Here is a 15,734-nt window from a genome sequence, read left to right as displayed (position 1 = left end):
TATGTATTGCCTAACCTCACCCATGCTCTATTACTTGGGTTACCGTGGCTTCGGACTCATGAGCCCACCCTTGATTGGCGCTCAGGAGACGTGCTTCGTTGGGGATCCACGTGTCAAGAACACTGCCTGCTGTCCCTCCACAGTCTTTTTCTGCTCCCTCTGGATTACCTTCTCCCTATTGGTCCTTCATAGATGTCTTCAACAAGAAAGAAGCTGAGAATCTTCCTCTGCATCGTTCCTACGATTGCCCGATTGAGCTCCTCCCCGGTAGCATACCACCTAGAGGTAGAAGCTACCCGCTTTCTCCTGTGGAGACCCAGGCTAGGTCCGAGTGTATCCAGGAGAATTTAGCCAAAGGATTCATTCGGAGATCTTCCTCTCCGCGGGAGCTGGGTTTTTCTTCGTCAAGAAGAAAGACAGTTCCCTTCGTCCTTGCATTAACATTGTCAAGGTAAAAATATATGTCTTTATACTCTTTATACTTTTATATATTCTTATGCTGTGAAACAATAAGTTTTTCCCCTTCGCTTGCTAATGCATATGTAATTGTATTTAAGATGGCTGCCAGTATTCACCTTTGCCCCACTTTCACTCGGCTGAAGGAACAAGTTACACATTCCAGGAGCCAAGTATCATTTCTCTGGAAATCGAAACTTAACAAGATGTGGACAAAGCAAGATTCATCAGATGATGTCAGAGCCAACCAGAAGGACTGAATACTAGATACATTGCTTAACCCCCGCCTATCCCCGCCCTCTGCACACCTTCCCCCAATAGATCATGTAATATTGTGTATCAGGAAATAAAGTTCAGTTGTTGCTGTGACGTTACACACGAGCATGCAATGAGTTTGAACCAGCATTGTGTCTGACTCATTCTTATCCGGTACCAACATGCTTTTAATCTGATTTGGAATGACTGGTGGATGAAGGGTATTGTCGTAACGACCCCGACAATTTGGCGCCCAACGTGGGGCGTGGCCCGCGATCCGAGACCCCCTGGACCCATGCCTGGACATCCGTGGACGACACCCGTAGTGGCTGACCTTGAGGACTGATCACCCTCCAAACACGGTAAGTGGAGATCGCATACTATGTATGTGTCACACTTGCTAGTGTTTCAGCCGTTATTGGTTAGTCTGTGGTCTCCTTGGGTCCGGGGAGTGACCGGTCGAGTGGTGAGACCGAGCGCGATCCCGTGCCACGCTTCGAACCAGCAACTGAGAGACGTCGCACTCTGCGCGTCCTCGTGTACACCACACCTCCTCCACCGGTCATTGTACTCCATTCAACCACCCTAGCCGTGACTATTGTTTAGTAGTGATAGAGTGAAAGATTGAGGAAGTTTGTGGATTGGGGGCGGCTTTGAGAAAGGGACAGGAGACGCAGCCTCTGTGATATTGTCCAGATAGGTAATTAAGACGTCCCGAGAGGGGACCACCTGTTTTTCTGTGGAGGGCTCTCACTAGGAGACCGTCTCCCAACGTTTAGAATATCGTGACAGGGTAGACTGTTAATCACTGGTGTTCATGGGGTTAGGGACAACACGTCGAACGCGAGGCTCCGTGTTTTTTTTTGTTGGGAACACAGTGTTGTTACAGCTGTCAGTGGCCTGCTGCAGAAGGGCGTAGTATTCTGTGAGTCATGTTGCGTCTCTTGAAGCAGAAGAAGTCCGTTCCCCACGAGTTAAGTGAGGATGCTGTGGAAGTCAAGACAATAGTAGAGTCATGGGAGGGCAAGAAGGCAGTCAAGAATGTTGAAAGATGAAGGACTGTTAGAACAAGCGCAAGCTCATCTGCGAGTTGCGCGAGGTTTAAAGAACGAGAAATGGAAAAAGGTTGATGGAGAGGAAAGATGAAAGGATGCAGAGCCCGTGTTTGGTTATAAAATATCTCAATCATTGGTTTTTCTAAGGTGTTTTGGTATATGAATTGTGTGAAGGTTTTGTAGAAATTAATTGAGTCTGAGAACTGCTGTAATCCGTTACTCTGTGTAGATCTGTGAAAACACCCGATGGGAGGGGGGAGTCAAATAGCTGCGTTGTTGTTTTTCTTCTTTTGTGTTGAGGAATGCTGTAAATTCTTATCTCTGTGTTTATAGCTGATGGGAGGGGTGAACCCCTGCGCGAATTGTTTTTTTATTTCTCCTCTTTGTGCTGCGGGCCAGAGAAAGGGGGGCCAGCTGGGCTGAAGAATATGGAGTTGTGTATATTCTGTCCTTGGTTCAGTACGCGCTGAGTTCAGAAGAACTTAACCTATTCTGTATCAGCAGCTGCAGTGATCTTTATTCGCTCTCTACTCCCCCTCCCCCCGCCACAGCTGCAAGGACACAGCTCGCAGCTCCATTCCTTATCAGTGGCCCGGGCTTCAGCTCCAGCCCCCCTCCCTTACACAAATCTAGTCTCATATTCCAATATTTTTATTAACCCTGTGTCTGGAAATCTCTCTTGCCATGTTAATTCTCAGACCAAGACAAGACAGATGGATTTGTAAACATTGCGGTCAGACAAACCCAGACTGGAGAAATACTTGTATAATCTGTGCTGCAACCCAACCTAAGTGAATTACGCTGAATCCTGTCCAGATTAGATCACATGTAGTGATATAAGAAGCTGACACAGGATTGTGGTTAGTGGGGACATTAACTTTTGGGAGTAGGCTGACAGTAATCCTTTTGGGAAGGAGCTGTAGACCAGCATGTCATGTCACCCCCAACCGGTCATCTAGTCACCCCCACCACCAGAGAACCAACCACATCAGGTAGTGTAAGACAGATACAGGAGTATTATCCCTGGAAGCCCTCTGACTAGCTAGCTATGCTAAAATAATTGGCTGACCCTGAGAACAAACCTTTCCCATTATACAGACAAAGACAATATGATGGATGTATAAGCGCACCTGAGCAGACCTAGAGAGTTGGTGAGCCAAGATGATGGTCAGATGGTATTTATGTTATATAACCCCTATGTAGATGAGTATAATGAGATGTGTATCTTACATGTCCTTTCCCAATCAGTTTGAAAAAAAAATAAAAAAAAAATAGGGGGGATAGTGTCTCTAACCCTGGCAGTTAGAATATCCTTATGTCACGCTGCTTCAGTATGTGGGTAATTTTTTTGTTTTTTGTTGTGTGCACAGACAGAGCAGGAAGCCATTGTTGCCACTGTTAGTTTTCGCAAGTATCTGGCAGATCTGAACTGTCGGGTTTCGGCCTCGAAACTTCGGTTCTGCCTTGGTCAAGTGATATTTTTGGGTCACTGTCTCCTTCAGGGTGCCAGACACCTCACAGAAGAAAGAAAAAAATAGCCGTCAGCTACAAAGGATGTGACTGAACTCCAACGTTTCCTTGGACTATGTACTTATTGTTGTCAGTGGATACCGGACGCATCCCGCATAATGCAATTTCTCTACAAAGCCCTGAAAGACTGTTCAAGATATGCTGATGATTTTGGCAGACTCCACACAGGATACGCTGTTACTATGGAAGACACTGTAGTGCACGGAGCTGCACTCACTCCCTCCCATCCTGTCAGGACAAGAAGCAGAATTTCAGGATCTGTCTACTGCATGTGTTCTGGCCAAAGACAGGCGGGCTAATATATACATGGACTCACAGTATGCATTTGGTATTGTTCATGATTTCGGAGCCCTATGAGCCAATTGAAGATTTGTTACTACCGCCGGGACTCAGTGAAGAATGTTGAAGCTGTTAAAGCCCTTATGGACTCAATCGAATTACCTACCCAGGTGGCCATTATCAAAGTTAAGGAGCACGGTACTATGGAACAGGCCACAGACTGTTGGTAACGCCTGTGCGGATATGCAAGCAAAAGCCGCTGCTCTTCTGCCCGTTGAACAGACCATACCAGCTATGGTGACCACACGCTCTCAGCGTAAACAGTTACAAGAAACACTGACTCTACAGGAACCTGATGATCTACGACAGACTGAGGTTTTCTGCCGGACCCCGTAAGACCGCTTAATGACGATGCAGAGAATGTCTCCAAAGGAAGAAGTGAAGCAGTGGAAAGCTGATGGAGCACGTATGGACAATGGTCGCTGGAAAAAGGACCAACTTGTGTGTCTCCCTAAGCGGATGTACCCTGCTATTGCCACATGGGCGCATGGGCCCACACATCGAGGTATCTGTCAGACCTGCAAACCCGGTCAACTTCAACGTGTACCCCCGAAGCACCTTACTAAGCCCGACTATCCTTTCCAAAAGCTCCAGGTGGACCTCATTACGTTGCCTAAGTCTGAAGGTATGAATATTGTCTGGTGGTTGTCGATATGTTCTCCAGTTGGCCAGAAGCATTCCCCGTTACCAACGTGACTACAAAGACCACAGCAAAGAAACTAGTGATGGAAGTTATATGCAGATATGGTGTTCCAGAAGTTGCTGAAAGTGACCAAGGCCCGGCCTTTTCTTCTTGTGTATCAGGAGGTTCTGACAATGCTTGGATCCACTGTAGCCCTCCATACTCTGTACCATCCACAATCTAGTGGGAAAGTTAAGAGGCTGAACGGCACATTGAAGGGACAATTGACCAAATTGATGCAGGAGACTACAGCTCCATGGCCAGGGCTCTTACATATTCGTACTACCCCTATTGCAAAACATGGCCTGTCCCCATATGAGATATTGTTTGGTGCTAGGTTCTCAGTTGCAAATTTCCAGTCTCAGTAGTTGTCTGAAGAAACTGACCGTGCTGTTCAATATGTTATTCAGCTTAGTAAAAAAAATGTTGCTAACACCCATGTTTTAGTTTGTTTTAGTTTCTTTTTCCCTTCCAGATTCAGCAGAAACCGATACTTGTCATAATTTGAAGTCTGGTGGTTTTATGGTCGTGAAAAGCTATGTCAGTAAAACTTGAAGGAAAGAGCACCTGGGATCCACGCTTCACACTGCAAAAGAGACCGGACCAGCGCCTAGTCGCAGCAGTGATTAAAGAAAAATGTTGTTGTTGTTTTTGGTCCTGAGGCTGGGGGTCATCCTCGCCCCTACCTTTTCGGCCCCTATTGTAAATAAGAATTCCGGTGCCACTATTCTCTGGGTAAACCTAACGGCCCCGGTAAATATCTGGTGATTTGATTTCTGCGATGTAGTCAAGTGCCCCGAGACTCAGCGGGTGGTAGAGGGAATTATCCAGTATTATATATGTGTTACCAGAGATAACAATTGTACTGGGAAGATATTGTCATAATGTGTTTAATGGTGGATACTATGGGAATTTAGGCCATATAAAGCTCCAGGATATTAGCTTCAGACCAACCAAGGCCCCCGTTACCAGTACACCTAAAACAGGCCCAGGTGAACGTTTGCAAAATATAGTTAACAAAGTAATCCCCATTCCAGGTCTTAGTTGGCAAGAAGTTTTCTCCATAGAAACACAAACAGCCACAAGGACAAATTTATGGTTAGAATGGGTAAGATACAATGTACGAGTCCAGAATATCTCTGTAGGATGTATTGCTTGTGCTGCAGCGAATACACATCTATACACGCATGCATTGTCTTTTCCTGATGACAATACCACTACCTGTGTTATGAATCTGTTGAAGGGTCTAAAGTCCACTGATTGCTCAGATTATGTTCCACTAATTCATGAAGCACCTAAACTAAAGGTCCCAGGGGGGATAACCGTATTAGCTGATAATTATACCTGCTATAATTCCCACGACACTACAGGTACACCAGTAGGGGTCTTCGAGACAGGTTTCTGCAAAGAGAACAGTTCCCTGGATACTGATTTGCTAGCTAATCATACACAGTATATGTACGATATTTATTGGTTATGTGGAGATGGTAAGCTCCATCCTAGGTTGCCTAATGCCTGGATAAGTCAATGCACCCTTGTTAAACTAGCTATGCAGTTTAAGATTTTACCTTGGGATCCAGAGACACCTGATGAATATACCAGAAAGAGGAGAAGTCTCGATCAGCTCCACATGAGTTATGAAGAAGATCCATTAGTATATGTTGATGCTATTGCAGTGCCAAGGGGGGTGCCTGACCAATTTAAAGCCCAGAACCAGATCTATGCTAGCTTTGCTTCTATAATCCCACAGGTGCAGATTAATAAAAATGTTGATTGGATCAATTACATATATTACAGTGAAAAAAGGTTTGTCAATTTTATCTGTGATGCTTTCCAGGGTATAGTTGAGGAATTGGGCCCTAACACTAGAATGACCCTCCAAAACCGACTAGCCCTTGACATGATCTTAGCTGAGAAAGGAGGAGTCTGTGGGATGGTGGGAGAGGAGTGTTGTACCTATATCCCTCAGAACTCTGGGGTAAATGGAAAGACCATGATAGCCCTTAAAAAGATAAATGGGTTAGCAGCAGAATTAAAAACTAATGCAGGAGTAGACACATCTTTCTTTTCCGGTTGGTTGGGTGGGCTCAAAGGATTCCTTCAACAAGCTTGTCTAGTACTGATTGCTCTCCTTGTAGTTGGATCGATAATCCTCTGTTGTGTTATTCCCCTGTATAAAAAGGTTATCACTAAGGCAACTCCGACTGGCACCTTCCTCAACCAAGAAGTAGACTCACCAGAGTACGATGGCACTGATCCAGGGGAGATCCCCAAGTATGTCCCCCTCAAGAAATTAGACAAAACCCCTTACTCTCAGATGTTGCAAAGAGATTTAGTTTAGGGACAGCGGGAGAACTCCATGTGAAGCTAGTGAAGGGTTCAGCTGCCTGGAGGCTTCTCACAAGGGGAGAGCTTCTGAGGTGTCTGGATGAAGAAATCCACCTCCCCTTTCCCCATCACATGGACAGTCTCGAAGGATCTTTCTTTTTAGGGAAAAACTTATTGTTTAGTGGGGATTGTCAAGGTAAAAATATATGTCTTTATACTCTTTGTACTTTTATATATTCTTATGCTGTGAAACAATAAGTTTTTCCCCTTCGCTTGCTAATGCATATGTAATTGTATTTAAGATGGCTGCCAGTATTCACCTTTGCCCCACTTTCACTCGGCTGAAGGAACAAGTTACACATTCCAGAAGCCAAGTATCATTTCTCTGGAAATCGAAACTTAACAAGATGTGGACAAGATGTGGACAAAGGAAAATTCATCAGATGACGTCAGAGCCAACCAGAAGGACTGAATACTAGATACATTGCTTAACCCTGCCTATCCCCACCCTCTGCACACCTTCCCCCAATAGATCATGTAATATTGTGTATCAGGAAATAAAGTTCAGTTGTTGCTGTGACGTTACACACGAGCATGCAATGAGTTTGAACCAGCATTGTGTCTGACTCATTCTTATCCGGTACCAACATGCTTTTAATCTGATTTGGAATGACTGGTGGATGAAGGGTATTGTCGTGCCGACCCCGACAACATCACTGTTAAGAACAGGTACCCGCTACCCCTCATCCCAGAGCTCTTTGACCGACTTAGGGGGGCTTGAATCTTCACCAAGGTTGACCTGCAGGGTGCTTATAATCTCATCCGTATTCGCTCCGGTGATGAGTTGAAGACCGCCTTTAACACCCGGGCGCGGCCATTTTGAATATTTGGTCATGCCATTCGGCCTTTGCAATGCCCCCGCAGTATTCCAAGAATTCGTCATTGATATTTTTCGAGACCTTCTTTACTCCTTTGTAGTGGTGTACATGGATGACATCCTTGTTTTCTCTGCAGATTTACCTTCTCATAGAAGAAGTGTTTGTTTGGTCCTGCAACGTCTGAGAGAGAATCATCTTTATGCCAAGTATGAGAAATGTCTCTTCGAGCAAACTTCTTTGCCTTTTCTTGGATACATTATCTCGTATTCCGGTCTTAAGATGGATCCCGAAAAAGTAAACGCCGTTCTCAATTGGCCACGACTCTGCGGGGTGAAAGCCATCCAGCGAATTCTTGGTTTCGCCAATTATTATAGACCATTTATATCTCATTTCTCCTCTGTGATCCAACCGCTGTTTAACTCCATATCAGCATGGGTTTATGAGAAATCGCTCCTGTCAAACCAATCTAATCAGTTTTTATGAAGAGGTAAGCTATAGGCTGGACCACGGTGAGTCATTGGACGTGGTCTATCTCGATTTTTCCAAAGCGTTTGATACCGTGCCGCACAAGAGGTTGGTACACAAAATGAGAATGCTTGGTCTGGGGGAAAATGTGTGTAAATGGGTTAGTAACTGGCTTAGTGATAGAAAGCAGAGGGTGGTTATAAATGGTATAGTCTCTAACTGGGTCGCTGTGACCAGTGGGGTACCGCAGGGGTCAGTATTGGGACCTGTTCTCTTCAACATATTCATTAATGATCTGGTAGAAGGTTTACACAGTAAAATATCGATATTTGCAGATGATACAAAACTATGTAAAGCAGTTAATACAAGAGAAGATAGTATTCTGCTACAGATGGATCTGGATAAGTTGGAAACTTGGGCTGAAAGGTGGCAGATGAGGTTTAACAATGATAAATGTAAGGTTATACACATGGGAAGAAGGAATCAATATCACCATTACACACTGAATGGGAAACCACTGGGTAAATCTGACAGGGAGAAGGACTTGGGGATCCTAGTTAATGATAAACTTACCTGGAGCAGCCAGTGCCAGGCAGCAGCTGCCAAGGCAAACGGGATCATGGGGTGCATTAAAAGAGGTCTGGATACACATGATGAGAGCATTATACTGCCTCTGTACAAATCCCTAGTTAGACCGCACATGGAGTACTGTGTCCAGTTTTGGGCACCGGTGCTCAGGAAGGATATAATGGAACTAGAGAGAGTACAAAGGAGGGCAACAAAATTAATAAAGGGGATGGGAGAACTACAATACCCAGATAGATTAGCGAAATTAGGATTATTTAGTCTAGAAAAAAGACGACTGAGGGGCGATCTAATAACCATGTATAAGTATATAAGGGGACAATACAAATATCTCGCTAAGGATCTGTTTATACCAAGGAAGGTGACGGGCACAAGGGGGCATTCTTTGCGTCTGGAGGAGAGAAGGTTTTTCCACCAACATAGAAGAGGATTCTTTACTGTTAGGGCAGTGAGAATCTGGAATTGCTTGCCTGAGGAGGTGGTGATGGCGAACTCAGTCGAGGGGTTCAAGAGAGGCCTGGATGTCTTCCTGGAGCAGAACAATATTGTATCATACAATTATTAGGTTCTGTAGAAGGACGTAGATCTGGGTATTTATTATGATGGAATATAGGCTGAACTGGATGGACAAATGTCTTTTTTCGGCCTTACTAACTATGTATGTTACTATGTATGTCTCTCACCCGTAAAAATTCTAATTCAAAAATTTGGACCCCTTTCTCTTTATTGTTCTATCCTATCTTTTATTTGAAACCTGAGAAGCACACCGCACACCGACCAAATAGTCCAATAAAGTAATTTTTATTATGTACCAAAATTATGACATTAAAAAGATAAAAAATGGGAAAAATACACAGGTAAATATGCCAATTTTACAAGTTAGATACCACAATATATCCGAAAATACAGAAAATGGACGCGCATCCAGGAGTATAGTACATATAAGAAAAAAACTCTGTGTAAAACCAATATCATGACTGAAAATGTATGCAACAAAAAATTGTGCTGCTAACATTGAGTAGAATCTATAAAAAATGCCACAAAAAGCGAATGTGCAGGTGAAAGTCACAAGAAATACAAAATCCTACTGTGTGATAGTGAATCAAAGCCTCTGCAGGAAACAATAAAAAGTGCCAAATGAAAAATACTACCGTGGTGTGAAGGTGAAGGGCCGACTGTGGTTCACTATTTCAGTGTACAATCACTGATATTTAAGACATTGGCATTGCCGTGAGGAGAAAGGAAAAGACAGTCAGGGAATCAACGTAAAATTATAATCAAAACATATTAACAGCGCAAAATCACTTACTATGAAATTGTGAGACCCTGACTCCTGAATGGCGTGAACCCTGACATTTTGGTGGCAGCATTTCTCCACTTATGGAGAAATGTCCCCTTGAAAAAGCATGGCTGATAAGCGGCGAAACGCGCGTCAGGGACATCCAGTGAGCAGTGCTGCATGTGGTGCGGATTCATTTTTACTTTCTTTTCCTCTCCCACCCCCCTTTTTTCTTTCTGTGCCCACTGGACACAATACGGTAGTTAATGGTGCACACGCATATAGACGTCTACAGTGGGCAGTGCTCAATTTACCTCTTGGGAGCTATGATGTAGTTTAAGGGAGGTCTTTGTTCTTTGGGAGATAGGTGTTCCTCACCACTTACCGCATATATGGTTGAGACATGATGTAATAGCTTTGCCGCGTGCTCTGTCCTTTTTGGTGTCTATTTAACACATCTGTTCACATTGTTTGTAGGTTTTTATAGGTCTTTGATATGTTAATTGTTGTATTGTCATTAATAAAGTATTAGGCCGGCGTCACACTAGCGAGTTTTACGGACATATGAGCGCATAAAATACGTCCGTAAAACACGCATTACACACGGCCCAATGATTCTCAATGGGTCAGGTCCTATCAGCCGTATATTACGCATCCGTATTATACGGCTTTCTACGGCCATATAAAATTGCAGCATGCTGCGTTTGTCACCGTATTGCACAAAAAATCCGCCAATGAAAGTCTATGGGGGCAAGAAAAATAGGGATCACACACGGACCAGCAGTGTGACTTGTGAGAAATACGCAGCGCTGTTAGCGAGAAAAGCCGGTAATTCAGTGCGGTGTACAGTAAAATCACACTGACAGGTTAGAATAGAATAGGTAGAATAAATGTGTACACATAGAATAGGTATATATATATATGTCAGTGAGACACATATGTACAGTACAGTTGGGACACACCTTCTCATTTAAAGATTTTTCTGTATTTTCATGACTATGAAAATTGTACATTCACACTGAAGGCATCAAAACTATGAATTATCACATGTGGAATTATATACTTAACAAAAAAGTGTGAAACAACTGAAATTATGTCTTATATTCTAGGTTCTTCAAAGTAGCCACCTTTTGCTTTGATGACTGCTTTGCACACTCTTGGCATTCTCTTGATGAGCTTCAAGAGGTAGTCACCGGGAATGGTTCTCACTTCACAGGTGTGCCCTGTCAGGTTTAATAATTGGGATTTCTTGCCTTATAAATGGGGTTGGGACCATCAGTTGTGTTGAGCAGAAGTCTGGTGGATACACAGCTGATAGTCCTACTGAATAGACTGTTAGAATTTGTATTATGGCAAGAAAAAAAGCAGCTAAATAAAGAAAAACGAGTGGCCATCATTACTTTAAGAAATGAAGGTCAGTCGGTCCGAAAAATTGTGAAAACTTTGAAAGTGTCCCCAAGTGCAGTGGTAAAAACCATCAAGCGCTACAAAGAAACTGTCTCACATGAGGACCGCTCCAGGAAAGAAAGACCAAGAGTCACCTCTGCTTCTGAGGATAAGTTTATCCGAGTCCCCAGCCTCAGAAATCGCAGGTTAGCAGCAGCTCAGATTAGAGACCAGGTCAATGCCACACGGAGTTCTAGCAGCAGACACATCTCTACAACAACTGTTAAGAGGAGACTTTGTGCAGCAGGCCTTCATGGTAAAATAGCTGCTAGGAAACCACTGCTAAGGACAGGCAACAAGCAGAAGAGACTTGTTTGGGCTAAAGAACACAAGGAATGGACATTAGACCAGTGGAAATCTGTGCTTTGGTCTGATGAGTCCAAATTTGAGATCTTTGGTTCCAACCACCGTCTTTGTGTGATGCAGAAAAGGTGAACGGATGGACTCTACATGCCTGGTTCCCACCGTGAAGCATGGAGGAGGAGGTGTGATGGTGTGGGGGGGCTTTGGTGGTGACACTGTTGGGGATTTATTCAAAATTGAAGGCATACTGACCCAGCATGGCTACCACAGCATCTTGCAGCGGCATGCTATTCCATCCGGTTTGCATTTAGTTGGACCATCATTTATTTTTCAACAGGGCTATGACCCCAAACACCTCCAGGCTGTGTAAGTGCTATTTGACCAAGAAGGAGAGTGATGGGGGGCTACACCAGATGACCTGGCCTCCACAGTCACCAGACCTGAACCCAATCGAGATGGTTTGGGGTGAGCTGGACCGCAGAGTGAAGGCAAAAGGGCCAACAAGTGCTAAGCATCTCTGGGAACTCCTTCAAGACTGTTGGGAGAACATTCCCAGTGACTACCTCTTGAAGCTCATCAAGAGAATGCCAAGAGTGTGCAAAGCAGTCAACAAAGCAAAAGGTGGCTACTTTGAAGAACCTAGAATATAAGACATAATTTCAGTTGTTTCACACTTTTTTGTTAAGTATATAATTCCACATGTGTTAATTCATAGTTTTGATTCCTTCAGTGTGAATGTACAATTTTCATAGTCATGAAAATACAGAAAAATCTTTAAGTGAGAAGGTGTGTCCAAACTTATGGTCTGTACTGTATATATATTCTTACTTCCAGGGCTGCCACTAGAAATTTCGGGGCCCCATACTGGCAAAATTTTCGGGGCCCCCTTGAGACTCCGCCCAGGCTCCACCCCAGCCCCGCCTCCAGGCTCCACCCCTCGAACTGTCCACAGTCCCACCGCTCTCTCTTGGAAAAACTCCACTTCTCACCTATCACACATTAACAGTTCCCATCACCAGATCACACATATAGCCGGCAGCTTTTGTTTTGGCCAAAAGATTTTTTAAGCCGCCACCATAACACGGTAGACACTTTTGGCCGGGCTCTACTCTACTGTAACCTATTAAATATTTGTTAAAATATGCAATACAATTTAGGTATATTTTTATTTATTTTTCAATTTTTAAAATGACCTATAATACTACATACAAGGAACAAATACCACAGCACTATGACCAGATGACATATTACCACCACAGTGACCGAATAATATAAAATACAAGGAACAAATACCACAACACCATGACCAGACCGCATATAACCACAAATGACTGAATACTACAATACTGATCAGTAATAAAAAAACACAATACTATCACCATCAGTGCCATTATACACAGGAGATCTGTAATTAGTAAGCAGTGTCTACAGATAATACAGTGATCACCGGTGACATTATACACAGGAGCTCTGTATATAGTATACAGTGGATAGTGTCAGTGTATAGTTAACACTGACTCACCAGTGACGTCTCTAGGTGAAGTCCTTCATCTTTCATCCAGCACAGACCGCCATCATTTCTTCCAGCCAAGACTCGTCTCTGCAGAAATAACACAGTTATCTTGAGTTCCACTTGCAGAACACATTACTTAATTTTCACAACTTCTACATTACACCACATGAAGAATGTGACATAGTGTCACTCTGCACAGTAACAGGACCTCCCCCCATTTAAAACAGTATACTCAAAAAATAAAATAAATACATCACTGCAATAATAATATCCCTTAATTAGCCCCTATGGTAATATTCGCCATCCTAGCCCCCGTGTTTCTCATTGCAGGCTCCAGCCATATGATCTCCCATCCTGCCCTCATGAGTATCCATTCTGCCCCATATGATCTCCACATCCTGCCCCATCTGTCTCCATCGTATCCATCCTGCCCCATCTGCGTCCAGCACACTCTGCCCCCTCTGCGTCCAGCACACTCTGCCCCCTCTGCGTCCAGCACACTCTGCCCCCTCTGCGTCCAGCACACTCTGCCCCCTCTGCGTCCAGCACACTCTGCCCCCTCTGCGTCCAGCGCACTCTGCCCCCTCTGCGTCCAGCACACTCTGCCCCCTCTGCGTCCAGCACACTCTGCCCCCTCTGGGTCCAGCACACTCTGCCCCCTCTGGGTCCAGCACACTCTGCCCCCTCTGCTTCCAGCACACTCTGCCCCCTCTGCGTCCAGCACACTCTGCCCCCTCTGCGTCCAGCACACTCTGCCCCCTCTGCGTCCAGCACACTCTGCCCCTTCTGCGTCCAGCACACTCTGCCCCCTCTGCGTCCAGCACACTCTGCCCCCTCTGCGTCCAGCACACTCTGCCCCCTCTGCGTCCAGCACACTCTGCCCCAGCGTTCTTCCCTGGGCCCCCGCTCTCAAGAAAAAAAAAAAAAAGTTCTTCTTACCTGCCGCGGTCCACGCAGCTGCAGCGTGCATGCACTCGCCGGCGACTGACAATGATGTCAGACGCCGGCGACATGCACGCACGCTGCGGCTGACGTCAGCGCCTGCCAGCCTCAGATTGGATGGCGGCGCCGCGGCTGTTAACTATTGACGTGCGGGCCCGCGCCCGCACGTCAATAGCTTTAAACAGCTGCAGCGTCGGCACTAAGGGCCCGGTTCAGCCTGCGGCTGCCGCCGGTAGGGGCCCGGTGAGCAGATAAGACGGGGCCCGATGCGGGCCCCCTCTGCTCACCGGGCCCCATACGCCAGTCACGGCCGTCATGCCCTGATGGCGGCCCTGCTTACTTCATACAGCGCTAGACAGCTTTAAAGCCGGTAATTCAGTTGCCGGCTTTTGCTTTCTCCTTCCTAAACCCGACATGATATGAGACCTGGTTTACATACAGTAAACCATCTCATATTCCCCATTTTTTTGCATATTCCACACTACTAATGTTAGCAGTGTGTATGTGCAAAATTTGGGCGCTGTAGCTATTAAATTAAAGGGTTAAATGGCGGAAAAAATTGGCGTGGGCTCCCGCACAATTTTCTCCGCCAGAGTAGTAAAGCCAGTGACTGAGGGCAGATATTAATAGCCTGGAGAGGGTCCATGGTTATTGCCCCCCCCCGGCTAAAAACATCTACCCCCAGCCACCCCAGAAAAGGCAGATCTGGAAGATGCGCCTATTCTGGCACTTGGCCACTCTCTTCCCATTCCCGTGTAGCGGTGGGATATGGGGTAATGAACGGTTAATGTCACCTTGCTATTGTAAGGTGACATTAAGACAGATTAATAATGGAGAGGCGTCAATTATGACACCTATCCATTATTAATCCAATAGTATGAAATGGTTAAAAAATAGAGACACATTATTACAAAGTCTTTTAATGAAATAAACACACAGGTTGTTGTAATATTTTATTAGACTCTTAATCCACCTGAAGACCCTCGCTCTGTAACAAATTAAAAATAAAAAAACAACAATATCTCATACCTTCCATTGATCTGTCACGTCCCACGTTGTAAATCCATCTGAAGGGGTTAAATTATTTTACAGGCAGGAGCTCTGCTATAATGCAGCTGTGCTTGTGACTGCAAAACCCTGGGGAATGAAGGTAAAGTAGGTCAATGACCTATAGTTACCTTCATTCGCGGTGATGCGCCCTCTGCTGGTTGTCCTCATATGACTTCGAGCGTGGGAACTTTTCAGAATATTTTCCCAGCCTCGAGTTCTGTCTCAGCAGCTGCCTGTCATGGCTGCCGCGACCAATCAGCAACGGGCACAGTCCGATTAGTCCCTCCCCTACTCCCCTGCACTCACTGCCCGGCGCCCGCTCCATAATCCCCTCCACTCACCGCTCACACAGGGTTAATGGCAGCAGTAATGGCCCGCGGTGTAACGCACTCCATTACTGCTGCTATTAACCCTGTGTGTCCCCAAACTATTTACTATTGATGCTGCCTATGCAGCATCAATAGTAAAAATATGTCATGTTAAAAATAATAATAAAAAAAAAAAACCTGCTATACTCACCCTCCACCGCCTTTGCCGCTCCTCGCCACGCTCCCAGGACCGCTACATTGCAAGCGGCAGCTTCCGGTCCCAGGGTTGGTGTGCGACAAGGACCTGCCGTGACGTCACG

The sequence above is a fragment of the Ranitomeya imitator genome, chromosome 6, assembly GCF_032444005.1.
Source record: "Ranitomeya imitator isolate aRanImi1 chromosome 6, aRanImi1.pri, whole genome shotgun sequence".
Lineage (NCBI taxonomy): Eukaryota > Metazoa > Chordata > Amphibia > Anura > Dendrobatidae > Ranitomeya > Ranitomeya imitator.
This window is presented reverse-complemented; position numbering follows the sequence as displayed.